This window comes from Dendropsophus ebraccatus, chromosome 7, assembly GCF_027789765.1.
Source record: "Dendropsophus ebraccatus isolate aDenEbr1 chromosome 7, aDenEbr1.pat, whole genome shotgun sequence".
NCBI lineage: Eukaryota > Metazoa > Chordata > Amphibia > Anura > Hylidae > Dendropsophus > Dendropsophus ebraccatus.
In genome coordinates this window covers 144,876,404-144,890,958 of record NC_091460.1, presented here as the reverse complement: position 1 = coordinate 144,890,958, position 14,555 = coordinate 144,876,404, and the positions used below count along the sequence as shown (strand labels likewise).

General features: G+C 41.3%; 1 protein-coding gene across 1 annotated transcript in view; it reads left to right on the top strand.

The window, feature by feature from the left end:
- The window catches only part of SLC10A7 (solute carrier family 10 member 7), a 121,436-nt gene that overhangs the window by 66,369 nt on the left and 40,512 nt on the right, over positions 1-14,555 (top strand). The gene's annotated exons all lie outside the window — the stretch shown is intronic.

Below are 14,555 nucleotides of genomic sequence, written 5' to 3'. Positions count from 1 at the left end.
AGCAGAGAGCACTGTGTCAGACTGGGGAGAATACACCCGTTCCTGCAGGACGTACAGCAGCTGATAAGTACTGGAAGAATGGAGATTTTTTTTTTTAATAGAAGTATCTATATAATCTATATAACTTTCTAAAATCAGTTTATTTGAAAGAAAAAGTTTTTTGCCGGAGTACCCCTTTTAATTTTAAGGAATATTTGTACTTGCACATGTGACCCGTTACGTACATGAAATATAATGTATTTGTGTTTTCAGTCTGCTGTTTTCAAGCTTCTTTTCATGTGGTGATATGACGGAAGGTTTCTTTTAATTTCTTTAGAGCTATAATTCATTTTGTACTTTTGCTTTATGGTGAAAGCAAAAAAAACCCCGAGCCGCACCTGCATATCTGAGACTATGAAAATAAATGCATTTGACCTGTGCTCCGGCTCTTCTGTGACCTTGTGGTGTTTGTGTATGGACTGTAATAGACATGCACTCTATTTCCCAGAGTGTCAGGAGCTGAAGAAAAGGAATTCCACATCTAACAGAAAATCTTCAGGATCTTTTCCTCTGAGCATTTTCTTATTTGCTGTTTTTTTAGGGCTAAACCTTTTAAAACTCATCTGGAGCTATACTGTTTAGTTGTATGTTAGTTTTCTGAATGAATCATTGCTGTAGGTATAATAGTAGTATGTGGTGTAACGTCCTGGTGTATGTGTCTCCACAAAAAGACATTATTATTTAATATTGACATTTGGGATCTTCCCAGAAACCATAGGGTCTCATACACAGTGATTGTACGAGACATTTTGGTATCATTAAAGGGGTATTCCACTCAAACATAACTTTTGATATGTCGCTGCCCATGGGGAGACAAAAAATTCCTTCCATACTTGTTATCTATTCAGTCTCCTTCCCCCTGTTCTCAGCTGCTGCTTTCTGCTGAAGACACAAAAATCTGCGTGTGAGCTTTTCTCTCTGATCATCTGACGGTGGAGCCGCAGCCCCCACAATACACAGTAAATTGAGCCGGAAGCCAACAGGAGCCAAGCTGCAGTAACCCAGCAACGCCACCACACAATGTATGGCGCCATCTGCCCCTGGCTCCATTCGTCGTGTATTGTGGGTGTCACAGCTGGCTCATTGGCAGGATGCTGCCCCACCACCACCAAAGAGATATTGTTTGCTTTTCCTGAGGATAGGCCATTGATAAGAGTCAAGAAAAAAAAAACTTTGTCTGGCTGCACAATGCCTAGAAATCTTGGAAAAATGCCAGTGCCCAGATGTTAGCTGGAATGGAAGTTTATAATTGGCCTTACATACATACATGGGGTTTTTATTTTGTTACAGTGGAGTTTTCTCGCCTCTCTTTTGAGGTTCTGTAGCAGTTTTTCCAAAAAGCAGCTAATGGGGGTGTTGTTTTTCTTGGGGGGGGGAGACTGTGTTTTTTTTTTTTCTCCCATAAAGTTAAGTGGGAATGTTGTGGTTGTCCCAAAAACGCCATTGCTGTGTATATGGTGTTTTTTCTTCTGTTTTTATCACCTTCTGTGGTCCGGCAGCTAGGTCATGTGATGGCGGAGGGGGAAAAAAAAGGTTCACACACAAAAACGCCTAAACAACAAAAAAGATAATGCACACATGAAGACAAAAACGTCATGAAAAAATGCAAATGCATGAAAAAAACGCTATGCGCCGCATTGAAGTTTTTTTGGGGCGTTTTGGAAATTTCTGGCCATAAAAACTACTAGCGTCCATGTGTGATCCGCAGGTATAGCTGTGACTACCCCTTTAGTGAGCCGTTTGCTATAACGCTGTTTATAAGACATGAAGGTTATAATTTTGCGCATTTGCGTATGAGGTAAATACCGCCATCACATCAGATCGGAGAACGTGTAAATCACCTATGAGAAGAGCGTTAGCTGTAAGGTACACAGATAATTATTATTTTTTTCTTTTTTGGGCCCATTCTAATGTTTTCTTTATTTTGCCGGTGATTATTATCTATGGCTTGTTTAATAATGCAGAACAGTAAGTGAGGGGCGGGTGAGGGGGATAGCGGAGCACTATGGCTAAAAAATTAAAAGTGACACCTTCTTGATAGTCTGAAGTGATAAGCGCGGCTGGTGAACTAAGAGAGCAAAGTTACGTCGCTCTTCCATTGGTGGAACATCTCTTACCATTAGGCCTTCAAACTCTCATTCAGCTGTCAGTAGACGGGCATGTTCCAGAGCCGGCTGCTCCCATGCTGTGCAGCGCCTGCAGCTTGCCTCAAGCTTAACTTTGACTCAAAGTGTTGATTTCATTTCTCTTAGCCTTGTTCCCATTTAGCGTTAAAAACCTGCTTCAGAGCCTAGGCCTTTATTCTGCAAAGCACACACGCGTGTCATCTCTTGCTGCACACTTCTGATGTGAAGTTAAGGAGCTCAAAATATATGCTAGTCATCGGCATGAATAATTGATCAGAGGGGAAGCCTGGCGGTGTTAATTGTGAAGGTGCCGCTGAGCAAATGCCAAAACAAAAGCCTCCCCTCAATGCTTCCGAAAAAAAAATAAAAACCCTGTAAAGTCTTTAGCGGTAAGCAACAGGGTCAGAGCGCCGAGGTGGAATTTAAAAGGGCCACTTGAATATAATGGGTTTTGACTTGGACTTGTCATGTGCCTCAATGCATCATTGATTGAACGCTCGTATGTTAAATCAGCTGTGTGGTCTGCTGTTTGTCCGCCACAGACACTCCATGCACAGATTCTTTGATTTCTTTCCCAGTTCTTTTTGTACAAATATATATATTTGTGTGAAGTACAGACGTGGCCAAACCCTCAGTCAGGAACAGCTTAAAGGGGAACTGTCATATTTTTTATTTTTTGCAGAAATCAATAGTCCAGGCGATTTTAAGAAACATTGTATTTGGGTTTATTAGGCAAATCTGCCATTATCTGCATTCAAAAAGACTTTCCCCAGGTCCTCCCCCCTCTCATTCACTGCTCATTATCAGGAAATCTCGACTCTTGTACATCAGTCAAGCCCTGTCTAACCTATGGAGAGGGGAGGGGGGAGGAGGGAGATTAGTCGCCAGCAGAGAACAAAGGATTACACAGCGGGAACTGTGTGAGAGCTGGTATTCAGAGGTCAGAGAGGTCAGTGCTGACTTCAGAGGAGATAGCCCAGTGATGTAGCTGTGAATTAACTCTTTGTTGTCCTGTTTTGGTGCCTCATCTCCCTCCACTCCTCCCCTCTCCTTTAGAGAACCATGAAGACAGGGGGAGAGCCTTAAACTGCTTTTTCATGATAAAAATGCATTTTTCGGCTAATAAACTCAATTACAAAGTTTCTTAAAATCGTCTGCAAAAAAAAAAAAAAAAATTTAAACAACACTTTAAAGGGGAACTGTCAGACATATCTAACCTGCTATGTTGGTACTGCACAGGAGACACCGAGGAGAAAGGGATGTCTGCTCCCTTTCTCCTCAGCGCCGTTCCGATGTAGTCAAGAAAGACCATTAGGCGCACTGGGGCACCCATTAGGAGCACTGCCCGCCTCCATAGTTCCGATCCAGCCCGCCCCTTTCTAATGATAGTTAATGTAGCGGCACAGCCAGGAGCGGATCGGGGCTATGGGGACTAGCAGTGATCCTAATGGTCTTTCTGCACCGGAAAAGGAGGAAGGTAAGAGACATATCCTCCTCCTCGGCTTATCCTGTCCAATAGGGACAGATCAGCAGGTAAGATTAATCTTATCTGCTGATAGTTCCCCTTTAATATGTAACAGCTCCTAAAGCTTTTCTATAACTACAGCTCCAATTAAAGTGGCGGCTGCAATGCTTTGTTTTTGTAATTCATCTGTGTAAAATTCTCTCTCAGCAAACTGATTTCCACATACAAATGACTTATTATCACAGACCCGTTGTTTCTATGGCCTGGTTACAGCAGAGTGGGGACAAAGGTGATGGTGGAGCTCCGGAGTGCAACAACATGGTGCATACAAACTTTACTTCCTCCCTTAGTGACCTGTTCAGTCACAGAGAAGCGCATTCTCCACTCTGCTATGCCTTGATATAGTGCTGGTGAAAGTGCACTAAACAAGCTGGCACTGTGCTGCTGGTTTATATTGTACAGCACTATAGATAGCATGGGAGGGGAGAACAGGTGTACTGATGCACTGACTTTGCCAGATGCTTTGCGAGTGGATATGAAAGAAGCAACAGCAGCACAGCAAGGAAGAGGTTACACTAAGCACTGAATGCAGGCTAAAAACGCGGAAGGGGGAGATTAGATACAGGAGGCAGCACTGTGTGCGCACAGCAAGAGGAATAGGTTAGATTTAGGGTAGCTTCACATGTACCAAATCACAGCGGATTTTACAGTGCGGATTTGATGCTTTGTTCATTTATTTAGTCAAATCCGGTGCTGATCCGCAGCAGAAAATCCACTACGATATGGTACGTGTGAAGCTACCCTAAAGGTGAATTATCAGGTTAAACGAATCTAACTTGCTGATAAGTCCCTGCACAGGAGACGCCGAGGAGGAAGGTATGTCTCTTATATTATGTCTCTTACCTTCCTCCTCAGCGCCATTCCAGTGCAGTTAGTCGTGTCCTGCACAGTCCGGTGAGACCATTAGAAGCATTGCCTGCCCCCATAGTGTCAATTCGCCCCCCCATCCAGCCCGTCCCTTTCTAATTATAATGAATTGAGAGGGCCGAATCAGCGCTATGGGGGTGGGCAGTGCTCCTAATGGTCTCACTGGACCGTGGAGCAAACTACTGCTTCAGATTCTGAATTATGATTTTCAGTCTCAGAAAGTTCTTCATCAAATGTATTGTGTGTGAATTTATAGGGGAACTATCAACAGGTTAGATGAATCTAACCTGCTGATCTGTCCCTATATCCCTGGAGAAGCAGAGGAGGACGGTATGCGTCTTACAGTTAGCACTTTGCTCCATGGTCCGGTAAGACTGTTAGGAGCACCACCCACCCCCCAAAGTGCAGATTCGCCCCTGGCCGGCCCTCGCCTAATTATAATCATTGGAGCGGGTTAGCCAGATCGGCGCTGTGGAGCAAAGTACTAACTGTAAGAGACATACCTGCCTCCTCGGCGTCTCCTGTGCAATAGGGACAGATCCGCAGGTTAGATTCATCTAACCAGCTGATAGTTCCCCTTTAAATTCACACACCATACATTTGATGAAGACCTTTGAGACACAGTCCAGTCTCCTCTGCATAAAGCACGAGCTGAGCTCCACTCCCACTTTCTGTGTTCAGTATTTGTTTCTCTATTACTAGTGATGGACTGAACAGCAGGCAACAAATTGCAGGGACTTGAGATACCTGGTGACCAAGACTTCAGGGTTATTTACAAATTAGGAATTACATAAGTCATGGGTCTCAATACAATACTTTAATAACATTTTCACCACACTTCATCTTTAAGCCTCCTGAGCAGTATAAGGGAATATAGGCCGTCGCCTCTCTCTCTCTGTCTCTCTCATCTCTCTCTGTCTCTCTCATCTCTCTCTGTCTCTCTCATCTCTCTCTGTCTCTCTCTCTCTCTCTCTCTTATCTCTCTCTGTCTCTCTCTCTCTCTCTCTCTGTCTGTCTCTCTCGCTCTCTCTGTAGATGAATAGATAGATATTGTTTTTACAGTGTAAAGCAGAAGCAGATGGAGCCAGCGATGGGCAGATACTACAAAATGAGGCGGATACTTGTCAGTTGGCTCTCAGGTACAATGCATGCTGGGAGATGTAGTTTCCCGGCCGGGTGATAAGATGTAGAACTGGGATCATTGCAAAAGTTTAATCCAGGGCTAAGAGAAGCATAGACCAGCAGAAAATGTGTGTAATGATTGGTGAGTGCACCTTTGTGCTTTTTGTGCATTTTATTTTTTTATGAGTTTGCTGGAGTTCCCCTTTAAGTAGCCAATTGTATCTCATCCATCTAAGGCCACAGAGATGGTTCCCTCTGAGGAGGTATGACATATGTCCTTAGCAGGGAAAGGGTTAAACTCTGCCACTTAACTAAATCTGCAGGATTTTTTCTTAGCCGGACGGATTCAGGAACCTGCAGTAAATGCTGTGGACTGAGAAATAGTTAGGCTCTTAGGCTGGGTTCACACTGTGTTTTTAATTGATTGATACTTTTAACTGATAAAAAAAAAGTAGTCAACACTACTTCTGTGTCTGTTAAAAAAAAAATGCTTCGGTTTCAATCCGTTTTTTTTTTTTTTTTTAAATGGAAGTCATAGGAAAAACCGATCCAAACAGATGACACGCAATTATATTGATTTTTGCATCTATTTTTTTGCATAAAACGTATACATTAAACGGGTTACAAAAATGCAGTGTGAACCCAGCCTTACCGTTAATTTCACTGTCTAAAGTCAAAAGTTGTAATATTGCTGGAGCAACAGATGATGGGGGTGTTACTAATGTACGTGTAGTAGCGGAGTTCTATCTGGTGACTGAGTAGTCTGGTGGAGTTGATAGGAAGCATAGATCGGATTAATACATCTCTCTAGGAATCTGGTGTCTGTCAGATAGTTTATCTGCCTTTTGTTCTGTGGAAGCCCTTGGCTGAGTGATTGAAAAGCGTTTTGTGTAGTGAAGTGTGATACCGTAGGATTTCACTGAAGTCGTAGCTCTAGGTATCCCGCAAATCATCCGTGCCGCCAAGTCTGTGAGTTTAAGAAACAAGACGGGAGGATATGGGCTTCTGGGCTTGTGAGGAATCAGACGGCAGCGTTCAACCTACAAGTCTACAAGCTGATGGACAACTTAATACTCTACTCACTTAGGGTACGAACACACACACCGTATACGCAGCAGATACGCAGCAGATTTGATGGTGCAGATTTTATGCTGTGTTCAGTTATTTAGATCTAATCTGCTGTGTATTTGTTGCGTATTTGCTGCGTATCGCAGCAGTAAATACTCTGCGTATACGGTGTGTGTGTTTATACCCTTAGTCTGTTTTTGGAGTTGCGTTTTGTATTGGTATTGCATTTTTCCCTTTATATTGGTATTAAAGTGAATCTGTCCAACTCCAACACATACTAAAGGAGTAGTTCATCAAAACACTTTTTTTTTCTTTCAAATCAACTGGTGCCAGAGATTTGTAATTTACTTCTATTAAAAGATCTCTAGTCTTACAGTAGTTACAGGAAGTGGTGTATTCTCTCCAGTCTGACACAGTACTCTCTGCTGCCACCTCTGTCCATGTCAGGAACTATCCAGAGCAGGAGACGTTTTCTGGTTCAATGTTTTTATTAGGTTTTTTAAGAACATATTACAAAAGAGAAAATCTATAAGCACTGACTTTAGTGCCAACAGTAAAGTTAACATGTTTGTACAACAAGCTAACATATGGGTTAAGGGATTTGCTGCTGCTCTGGACAGTTCCTGACGTGGACAGAGGTGGCAGCAGAGAGCACTGTGTCAGACTGGAGAGAATACACCACTTCCTGCAGGACATACAGCAGCTGATAAGTACTGGAAGACTGGAGATTTTTTTTAACAGAAGTAAACTACAAATCTCTGTCATTTTCTGGCACCAGTTGATTTGAAAGAAAACATTAAGCTATCAGTAGCATTGAATTGCATAGGAGTGGTTGCATAGAGGTGTGTGTGTGTGTGTGTATGTGTGGAGGGGTTATAGAAAAATACCGCTGGTGCTATTCACACTGTGTGACCAGGTCCCAAACCAAGCCGCTCCCTTGGTATTAAGTCCAATGCAATAAGTAATGACACACTACAACCTCTTGTTTGCGAAAAACTTGTTTCTCTTTATAAATATATATTGCAATTTTCACAATAAAGATGAAAAAATCTCCAACATGCAGATAAACATAAAAAAGAAAAACGTCACCACAGTGTGTTGGACAGACGCAAGATGATCTTCACGCCCTGGCTTGGTGCTAGCAAGTCTCTGTCCTTCGAGGCTCTCACCCTCTGGGGAACAATGACTTTTGACACGTACGCTATGTTTCGAGGGAGGAGCCAAGCCCCGTAGCTGAGGGTAGAGGCCCGATTCCTCGGAAAGATTATCGGCCGATAATCGTCTCGTGGAATAGGAGGCAACGATCAGCCAGCATCGTTCATGTCGGCTGATCGTTGATGTCGTTTTACAGTCGCTCACATCGCTTTTTTGCTTCTCACTGTCGGCCCGTGGAATAGCTGAGGGTCAGTGCATTGCTGAGGGCTAGTGAAGTGTTTGGCAGCAAGCTGTAGACAGGGGGGCTATGTCTGTGGTAGGGGGTATGCAAATGATTGATCTCAATGCTCCAGTACTAAGAAAAAAACTTTTAATTTAATTTAATTTTTTTTTTTTTAAGTTTTACAACAGCAAAAACAAACATATAACATATATAGGGCCTCAGCCATTTTCAAACAAACAATCCCATCATACCATCTCTGAGTTAGTGATTCACATATCTACTACACATTTTAGTGGAAAAAAAACCCCAAAAAACAGAAATACCTAAAATAATTAAATTCACTTTTAGGTTACAGTAAACAAAATCAAAATACGGTTATAATTTTGTTTTATTTTCACTCAATGTCTGAAATAGGGATAAAAAGGCTGTACTGTGGGAAAGCAGGTGGTAAATAATGAGCAAGGAAGGTATATCATATTGAAAACACCTCCATATTAACCTCCAAATTACAGCCATATTTTTTCTTTTTTGGAAAGAATAATAATTCCCTCTCTTGTGAACATAGTCTGGTACTTAGGCTATGTTATGTTAACAGGCAGTTTTCTAGATGAATGTTCCATAAATATTTTGACTAAACAGCAAAAAAAAAAAAAGTAATTTTACAGGCGTAACAATTGTAAGAACAAGGGGCCATCTTTCTTCTGCATTCAGAAGAGGATTTAGGGTACAAACCCACACACCGTATACACAGCAGATACGCAACAAATACGCAGCAAATACGCAGCAGATTTGTTGGTACAGATTTGATGCTGTGTTCAGTTATTTAGATCTAATCTGCTGCGTTTTTGCTGCGTGTTTGCTGCGTATTTGCTGCGTATCGCAGCAGTAAATACGCTGCATATACGGTGTGTGGGTTTATACCCTTAACCTGTAAAATGGACTTTTTTTTTTATTGTTTTACATTAAAAATAAGTGTGTGGGAACCTAAGCATCTATATGTGGAAGTGCATAAAAAACCCTTCTGTACAGAATATTAAAGGGGTTGTCCGGCGATAAAAAATTATTCACAGAATAACACACATTACAAAGTTATACAACTTTGTAATGTATGTTATGTCTGTGAATGGCCCCCTTCCCCGTGTTTCCCCCCACCCACGCTAGACCCGGAAGTGTGGTGCATTATACTCACCGCATATCGTGTCGTCCACGGTCTCCGATCGTCAGCAGTGACGTCTTCTTCGGGAGCTTGGCGGATCTTCCCGAGTGCCGGCCGCCCTCTGCAGCGTCATCCGAAGCTCAGCCGCGATTGGCTGAGCATAACTGTGCTCAGCCAATCGCGGCTGAGCGGCTGATGACGCGGCCACGTCATCAGCTGCTCAGCCGCGATTGGCTGAGCACAGTTATGCTCAGCCAATCGCGGCTGAGCTTCGGATGACGCTGCAGAGGGCGGCCGGCACTCGGGAAGATCCGCCAAGCTCCCGAAGAAGACGTCACTGCTGACGATCGGAGACCGTGGTCGGCACGCGACAGGTAATGTATAGCGCACCACACTTCCGGGTACACGGGTGGGGGTGGTGGGACACGGGGAAGGGGGCCATTCACAGACATAACATACATTACAAAGTTGTATAACTTTGTAATGTGTGTTATTCTGTGAATAATTTTTTATCGCCGGACAACCCCTTTAATGTCCCCACTTTAGGCTGACACGGCTATTGTCTAATGAAGAACCTGAAACCTCAGTGTAGGAGAGATGGCGGTAACCTCAGAGCAGAATGTAGATGATCAGAATCTACCAGTTGTTATAGGGAGGGAAATACTCTAGGACCTTTCTATTAGGGAGATTGCGATTTGTGTGTCCCCCTTATATATCCCGGCAGGTTCTGTAGCTCCAAGGTAAAAGTTTCATTGATAAATTATTTATGACGCCAGATACATATGATTTACAAATCTAAATCCTGTACACTGTTAGCAGGGAGAGCGGCTTGTACATATGGGTGATCATTTTTATGAAGGGATCGCTTCAGATCCAATCAATAATGGAAGCAGGGAAAGCATTGAGTTATATTTCACTATGTGTCTACACAAGCCCAGCAGACATCCTCTAGATCAGTGCATGGAGGACTGGAGACCAGAAGAATGAGCATAGGCTGTATATCCTCAGCCTATCTTGGTGATTGGTGCTCATTTATAGAGCCTTTACAAAGCTTCATCAATCGTGCAGCTTTTTTTTTTGCAATCACCCATTGGCCACACATCATCATTAAAGGGAAGGTTTCACCTAAATTTTCTTTTACTGGTTAGAGTCAGATAGTAAAACTTGTTCTTTTATTCTAATCTGTTTCTATTTTAATTATATTTGTTATAGGGGCGGCCATCTTGCCTGGGCTGTTCTTAACAGCATTTAGTAACATGCTTTACAGCAAGACTCATGGACATAGATGACAATAGACAGAGTCTGTCCCCTTGAGATGAATGTGAGACATTACTGAGCGCGCTCTGTGACCTGTGAGGAGGTCATTCCATAGGGAGCTGCTATTGTCTCCTCTATATTCTGGTGTCACATGATGCTGCAATGCTGTACAGATCACTTTACAGCAGCCTCCTCTTATCACCACAGACACAACAGGAAGTCTCAGCTTAGTTTTAGCCCCAGTGGTGAGAATGAGAACTGCAAGATATCAGGATTATTATATAATATAGATATAAAAATGGAAACTTTTGAAAAAATGTCACCAAAAATTCTTAAAAAGTATGTTTTACATTAAAACATTATTAACACAATAAGTCATTTTCTGATGACACTGTCCCTTTAAATTAGGAGATATATGGCTGACAGCTGATTAAGTTTAAATTGTTTTGCAGGATAGAACATCCGGGTCATCGGAGTGTTTTCTTGTTTGGCCGGTCACAAGTTATTTTACACAGGGCGATACCAGCCTGTGCGGCCAATAATTACCCCATGTAGTAGAGCCCTGAGTCTCTATAGGAAAATTGATATTAGTAAAGAGGCCGCTGGACCCCCTGTAAACGGGCAATGTTTGTACACTTCCTTGAGGAGACCACATCCTTATCCACATATCCTTATCTGCTAATATATCCTGGTGCAGTTAGTTGTGTTCTCCATGTCCGGTGACACTGTAAGGAGCACTGGGGCACCCTTTAGGAGCACTGCCCGTCTCCGGCTGACCCGCCCCAATCATTATCATTAAAAAGGGGTGGGCTGGATCAGCGCTATGCGGGTGGGCAGTGCAGTCTAGTTTGGCTGCTATATTCCAGACTCTCCCATGGGCTGGATGGTGACTTACAAGGTAGCTATAGCCGACCCTAGAGGGGCAGTTTTCTTCTTTCTTGGGGGCAATTACTTTGCATATAGTTGGATATAACAGTGATTCTTTATTAAAGTTTTATTTATTTATTAATTTATTTTACTAACACTGCGGACTTGTTGTTCGTTATTCTACAAACTACAACAATCGTTTATTTGAGATCCACCATTCTTATAAAGCCAACAGATTTATTTGGAAATTGTTCGGGCAGCATGAAGCTCCTGACAATTTCCTCTTAAATCTGGGACAAGCTTCATTATTATAACAATCTGACTAAAACCTTTCAGAGAGATCTTAGTTTTTTATATCAGCAATAAATAGGCTAGCCAGTCATCTGGATGGTCCCACAAGGCTGCTCCCTGCCCCCGCTGGCATGATTGATAGATCTATTTCTATTTAATGAAACTCCTGTCCTTTAAAGTTAAATGGGTACTTTTTTCTTTTAAAATCAACTGGATTCAGAATGATATAGTCTGACATAGCGCTCTCTGCTGCCACCTCTGTCCATGTCAGAACTGACAGAGCAGCAGCAAATCCCCATAGAAAACCTCTCCTGCTCTGGACAGAGGTGGCAGCAGAGAGCACTGTGTCAGACTGGAGAGAATACAGGACATACAGCAGCTGATAAGTACTGGAAGACTTTTTAAATAGAAATAATTTACAAATCTATTTAACTTTCTGAAACCAGTCAATTTCAAAAAGAGATTTTCACCGGAGTATCCCTTTAAGGATTGTTATAGTAGAAAATTCCTTTATTTATACATCTCATTTGTAATTTATCATTATATATGTCCGTACTGTTCGCCGGCATAGAAGACGAAGGTCATTTTCTCTGTCTTTGATATCCTCTGTTGGACTGCCTGCTTTCTCATCCCTGTTAGAAAAATCTTTGGCTACATTATATACTAGAATATGAGCATTGTGATTCCCTTCCGATATGATATTTTTGCTTCTGCTCAGGTAAGTATGTAGTTACTCCCGATATGTGCCGAGTTTGTTTAGTCGCTGTGCGAGTTGTTAGAATTGATGCTGCTTGCGAGCTGTCATGTGACTGATGCGATGGACTTTGTGCCCGCTATGACAGCCGACTCCACTACAACTTCATACTATTATTATTGTTTCTTTATTAATTGGGCTCCTAAGCAGAAACAAACAGAAGTTTCCATCTCGCCGCTGCATTTCCACCCTGTAATAGCGGTGACAGGCGAGTGATTGCCGACTTACAAACCTGCTATTTTAATGCCTCTGGGTTAGGCTGTTAAGTTTCCTGGTTTCCTTCCAGTCATGAATATCAGAATTTTTTTTTCTCATAGAAATGAATTTTGGATTGTTCTGAAATTACCAAAATCTTTTGTTTTTCTGTAGTAGAAACAATTGATCTCCAATATCGTGACTTACGGAGTTCTGTTCCAGATACCTTGTCAGGAAAGGAATGAGAACTATAAAAATTGAGATTTATTGGTATTAAAGTGTACTCAGGAATCCAAGGGTTAAGATAAAGTGGCACAGCAAGCAAGTGCGTTCAGGAAATCGTATTGAAGAAAACACTTCTGGCAGAGAGATTCTCTGGAGACGCAAATAGACTTTAATGCGATTTGACCATGCCAACGTAATGAAGGGCCACCAGCACCGCTAGTGTAAAAGATAAAAAAAAATATTAATAAAAATAATAGAAAATGGAAAAAATGATATAGCTATATATATATATATATATATATATATATATATATATATATATATATTAGTCTTAACAGACCAGATTAATTGTGCAATTAAAACATTTTTTTTTTTTTTACAAAGTAAAAGCTCAGAATTGATAAGATTTACATACATTATTACAGATTTTTAAATTGTAAAATTGCTAATTTTACCTTGATGCATTTATAGTATATATATTATAGAACGTGTTTGTGTGTATGTGTGTGTGTGTGTATATATATATATATATATATATATATATATATATACACACACACATATGTTATTGTACATACTTAAGAGTTATCAATTACCTTACAGTTTGCAATATATTGCGGATCACCTTTGGAATTTAGAATCTACTCCGTGAAATACTTTTTTAGCAATGAAGTAAATTATAGAAGCCCCATAGCACAACCTTGTGGCCAAGATGAAATACGAAATGTTCTTGTTTTAAATTATACAACTGAATTATAACTAAACTGAAACATAGTTGTAATTCAAGTACAGAAAAAAAATCTACTCAAGAAAAGTTACCTGAAAATTGTGTGAAATGCGACCAGTTCTGGTTCTCTGAATCTATAGAGTAGACGATATTAGAAGATGCGAGCGCTGGGCAGGCTATGCCGGCCACCTCCACCTCCCCTTTTACAGTAAATAATGAAATGGATATTATATGGTGATAACAGAATTGTAACACACTCTGCTTCCAGCAATGTGCCATCTGCTGCGACGGAACAATCCCTCCCTGGAGTTTCTTTGCCTTGTTGTCCCACGACCGTTGGAGGGCAGCAAAGCATATCTGGAATTAAGATATAAATGTCCAGACTATAATACCTTGTAGATGTCCTGAGCTGATTCACCTCTTGACTTATTGTCCATACACTTCAGAGAGCCAGTACAATATGTTTTTAGATAATCTTTAGATATTCATATTTCTTTTTTATGGCTTTTTCTTGTTTATTATGGCTTTTGATTTGTAAAACAACAACAACAAAAAACCATCATACTCTGCTGTCTCAGGAGGCTTGAATGGATTCTTGATCGCCAACTCTCTTCATATTCACACACACACACACACACACACACACACACACACACACACATATATATATATATATATATATATATATATATATATATATATATAAGGTCCTCAGAGGTTACTGGTTGGTAGAGTAGGGGAATAAAATAGTTGCCGTTCACCATTAGAATGTAGGGAATGGCACACAACACGAGGGAAGAACACACCCATGCCAAAATCAGTTCACAAAGGTGGTCCTGAAAGCATCGGAGGATTTAAAGTTTAGCCAGTGGACCCATATCGCAGTGGTTTTTTTTTTTTTTTTTTTTACTGCCTCCGAGGAAACTGCCGTGAGCTCTTCTATAAGGTGGATATGGGT